We start from the raw sequence: 5,245 nt of genomic DNA on the forward strand, positions 1-5,245 counted from the left end.
TTCAGTGCAAAATAGAATATTCATATTATGATCTACAATTGAAAAAGAATACAGTAAAAAAAATAATCATATGCACACCCAACCCCCACAGAAAAAATTTCTACGACAATAAGAAATACCTAATCAATATTAACCTAGCTGGCTGTTATCACTGCCACAATTGCCCATCCCCATACAGATTCATTGTTTTTGGGCAGTAGATTGCTGTTTACACAGCACAACCTGCTGGCCAGTAATGATTTATGTGACGCATTAGCGATGGTTGCAACAAAAGCATCATCATTTATTGGATGATCGTGGTGCCTTTACACAGCGAAATTATAGGGAACAAGCGGTCCTAGAAATACTGCTTCTGGATAACTGCCCCAACTATCCCCTGCCCCAAATAAGAATATGCAAGCCTCTAGGTATTGCCTTTCCTAAACATTTTTTTTGCTTAGAAGCATTTACACCCTTCTAGGATTAATGCTTTATTATATTTGAAACTTCCATTCCCTCTTGCCCTTTGGAGTCATATAGCATGAACATAGCAGAGTAATATCTTGTAAAATCAAGTGTTTCTTGTATTTCTGGTATTGTGACCTTTGAGGTTATCTTTGACAGATTAATTTTGTGCTCATTAGAATTCCAAGTTGTAGACCCTTCAATTGAAGCATTATTAAGCATTACATGCAATTTAAACTTACTCAGTTTAAAATGTCTACAAGCCCTGTTGCAGGTTTTAAGATATATGTCACGCTCAAAGCCATTTCTTCAAAAATTGGGCTGCTATGGAGTGTGCCACAGCACAATATAATAAGACCTGAAGGTACAACAAGCGAAGTTATAATATATATGCTACAGCTGTCAATGGTCCATAGAAAAAGGTCAAGCAGGTATTTAAAAGGTCAGAAATTGTGAAGTTCCAGAACTCTGGGATGTCTGAGAGCAACTTGTCACAACCCACTGAAGGCTCCTAGCTATGTCTTTGTCTCCAGAAAAATGGTTGTCACTTTTTAAGTCTTTTTAAGTTGTCAACTACTGTATAACAAGTAGAAGATCTCTGACTGAAGTTGTTTTTTAATGGGAATGTGTCATTAATTGTTCAAAATCACATTTTAATGTTAAACACTTTTTGGATTTTTTTATAATTTTACATTAATTTTCTGTATCAATAACTATTTTTAAAAATAAAATCTCTCAATTTTCACACTGTCCACTATGCCTAATAATCATCTTATTATTATTACAGGCAGTGATGACAGATAACACCTATATACAGCAGATAAAACAGGATCCCCCATGCACAATAGGTGATGGTCACAGATTATCTATTCTCCCCATAACGTGACCTCTGCATAGGTCACAGAGAATGCCAACAACACTCTCCCATAGATGTTAATGAGTCCCCTCCAGTCTATTGTGGTTATGACCCATGTGGCTGCCATAAAGCCTATCTCTAAATGCTAAAGAACAGGAAGGTCCTCCTGAAGGTGTCATGCCCCTACATCACGTCCTATTAAAGGTCATTTTGTCCCCGAAGCTCTGATCTGCAGAAGCTCTGTTGTCCCTGTCAGCCTGCTCCAGCGCCTTTGCCCCGTACTTGTCCACCACCTCGTACGCAGTTGCCGGCAGCTTAAGCCACTGGCCTCCGGGGCTTTCCTGCATGATGAGAAAGTCCTGCTTGATGTGAAGAGGCTGTCCCTCAGCTAGGAGACCCGGAGCGGACAGGCCGCCAGTGGACCCCTCTCGGCCGCTTCTTGCACAGCTATGTCACCTTACTTGAGTTCTCAGACTGCTGCCGCCCAGAAGTTGCAGACAAATAAGAAATCCTCATAACCCAGCGAGGAAGCCAGAAAGGGCTTCTCCTACCTAGTCACTGGTGTCCCCACTGTCACCACCGCCTATGTGGCCAGTAACATGGCCTCTCAGTTTGTATCCAGCATGAGCACCTAAGCCGATCTGTTGGTCACATCCAAGATCGAAGTCAAGCTGTCCGACATCCCCGAAGGAAAGAACATGTGCTTCAAGTGAGGAGGCAAGCCCCTGTTTATCCGCCACAGAACCCCCAAAGAGATCGAGCAAGAAGCTCAAGTTGACTTGAGCAAGTTGCAAGACCTCCAGCATGACCTTGACCGGGTGAAGAAGTCTCAGTGGGCCATCCTGATCAGAGTCTACACCCATCTTGGTTGCGTGCCCATTGCCAATGACGAAGACTTTGGAGGATACTATTGTGCTTGACACAGCTCTTATTATGACACCTCTGGTAGAATAAGGAAGGGCCCCAGGCCGCTCAACCTCGAGGTCCCCTACTATGAGTTACCCTCTAATGACCTTGTAATAGTTGAATAAACGTTTCCATCCTTTATCTGAGCTTACATGTCTTCATTTCTACTGTACAAAATGATTGTAAAGTTCCCACCCGGGTAGATTATTTAAAGGAAGAATCAGCGACTGGCTGTAAATTCTGTACAAAGTCAAAAATTAAATCCTGACTTTACAGCGGAAGAAACACAAAACAGGAAGTCTTTTTAGGCCCAATGGTCAGTGTAAAAACTGCAGGATTTTAGTATTCTTTTAAATATAGATAATAACATGGAAAAAAAACTAAATCCAGTTAAGGAAAAAAATGCAGTTAGAAGTTGGTTATACATTAATAAAAATTCAACATGTAAATTATAAGCCGCAAACAAATGGATCAGGTAAGTATTATTTTAGTTTTTTACACTATTTCAGTTTAAATTGACTCGCTACCGCGGAGCACAAGGAATGGAAAGGAAAAAATTCTACAAAAAATATGCTTAGCAGAAAAACTGGATTTATACATGCCAGCACCATAGATTTGGTGGGAAGGGTAGTTTGCTTCCAGGATTTGACAATCAAGGACTTTCCTGCAGTACATAGAAACATAGAATGTGTCGGCAGATAAGAACCATTTGGCCCATCTAGTCTGCCCAATATACTGAATACTATGAATAGCACTTGGCCCTATCTTATATGAAGGATGGCCTTATGCCTATCCCATGCATGCTTAAACTTCTTCACTGCATTTGCAGCTACCACTTCTGCAGAAAGGCTATTCCATGCATCCACTACTCTCTCAGTAAAGTAATACTTGCTGATATTACTTTTAAACCTTTGCCCCTCTAATTTAAAACTATGTCCTCTTGTAGCAGTTTTTCTTCTTTTAAATGATCTCTCCTCTTTTACCTTGTTGATTCCCTTTATGTATTTAAACATTTCTATCATATCCCCTCTGTCTCGTCTTTCTTCCAAGCTATACATGTTAATGTCCTTTAATCTTTCCTGGTAAGTTTTATCCTGCAATCCATGTACTAGTTTAGTAGCTCCTCTCTGAACTCTCTCCAAAGTATCAATATCCTTCTGGAGATATGGTCTCCAGTACTGAGCACAATACTCCAAATGAGGTCTCACTAGTGCTCTGTAGAGCGGCATGAGCAGCTCCCTCTTTCTATTGGTAATGCCTGGTGAGGAGTAAGTTGGGCAGGTAGACCTTTGGGTCTAGCATTACGGGGGATCCAAAAAGGGATTGAGCCACATCCCTCACCTCCTCCCAAAATGGGGTGATACTGGGGTACTTCCCAAAAATGTGGCACAAGGAACTCACGTCATTCAAGCACCGCCAGCAGACTGATGGAATAGTTGGGTTTATGGAATGTAGAAGGGCAGGAGTATGGTACAAGTGCATGAGCAGCTTATACTGGGTCTCCTTATACGTGGTGCAAATAGAGGACTGGGCTGCCCTATTTCATACAGCCTGCCAGGCGCCGCTAGAAAGAGGCGATCTGAGGGCGGTAGGCCATTTGTCCATGTATGCATGGTGAGGAATCTCACCTTCTGCCAATGAGGCCAAAAGGCGATAGATAAGGGTAATCAGACCTCTTGTCCCGATGCCTAGTCGGCACAGACGCTCAAATTGAGTAGGGAGTGACACCTTATGCGATCCAAAAATAGTGCTCACATAATGACGAACCTGGAGGTAGTGGAGCTTCTCCGTCGTCGGTACTTTTGATTGCTCCTGAAGTTGCGCATAGGGTTTAAGCATCAGAGTATAAGCATCTACAATGTCTGCCAGGCGGAAGAGACCCAACAACGACCAGACCTGGACCATAGGGGCGGTTAAGCTGGAGGGAATAACTGGGTTGTAGAGGAAAGAGATCATAGAAGAGTGCTGGGAGGATAAGGCAAATTGAATGTGGCAGGTGTCCCATATGTGTTTGGTAAAGGCCATAGGCCCCAGGAGGGGTGTGTGGGGGGCTACAAGTGTCCGCTGCCATAGCAGGGTGTTCGGATGAACCGGCGCAACCCAGATCTTTTTGAGTTCTACCCATTTTGTGCATGCCTGTTGGGACACCCAAAATGGAATGACATGCAAATGAGAGGCCCAGTAATAGTGAATGATATTAGGGACCGATAGGCCGCCTCTATCTGTGGCCGCAAACATGACCTTGCGGGGGATAAGATATTGTTTACCTTGCCATATGAAGTCGAGAATGGCCTGTTGAAGGAGGCATAGTTCTGACATAGGGATTCGAAATGGGAGAGTCTCAAAGTAGTAAAGCAATTTTGGGAGGAGGGACATCTTCACCGCCGCTATGCGGCCCTAGTACTGATATATACAGGGGTTTCCATTTAGCGAGGAGGGACTTGAGCTTGCAAAAGAGGGGAGGGAAGTTACTGGAGTACAGGGAGGCATACGGAGGGGTAATGTATACTCCAAGGTATTTCAGAGTGGTATCCGACTACCGATAAGGAAAGTTGCTTCGGAGGACAGGTAGGGCCTCTGTGTTTGAAGTGTTGACCTTGGACCATTAGATATTTTTATAGAGCAGGTCGTTAAGAATGCAGCTATACCTAATATGTCTATTTTTTATTTTTGTTTGCAATCAAATAAAATTTTGGGGGAAAATGCTGCTTTTGTGTTGCCAATTTCTAAAAGCCATATATATTTCTATTTTTGTGTCAATCACTTGTGTAGGGGGCTAATTATTTTGTGGGATGAGGTGATGCTTTCAGTGGTACCATTGTGGGGTACATGGTACTTTTTCATCGCTTGCTACTACCATTTTTGTAAGGCAAAGTGACCAAAAAATAGCTATTTTGGCGTGTTTTTTTTTTTTTAGGGCATTCATCTGATGGGGTGGATCATGTGATATTTTTATAGAGCTGGTCACTACAGACGCGACGATACCTAATATTTTTTTTATTGTATGTATTTTTTATTGTATGTGGCTTGATGAGGAGA

The 5,245-nt window shown here is 42.5% G+C and overlaps 1 pseudogene; it reads left to right on the plus strand.

Moving 5' to 3' along the window:
* The first annotated feature begins 696 nt into the window (after nt 1–696).
* Nucleotides 697–2,331, plus strand: LOC120993900 (annotated as a pseudogene).
* The last annotated feature ends 2,914 nt before the right edge of the window (nt 2,332–5,245 follow it).

Source organism: Bufo bufo, chromosome 3 (assembly GCF_905171765.1).
Source record: "Bufo bufo chromosome 3, aBufBuf1.1, whole genome shotgun sequence".
Lineage (NCBI taxonomy): Eukaryota > Metazoa > Chordata > Amphibia > Anura > Bufonidae > Bufo > Bufo bufo.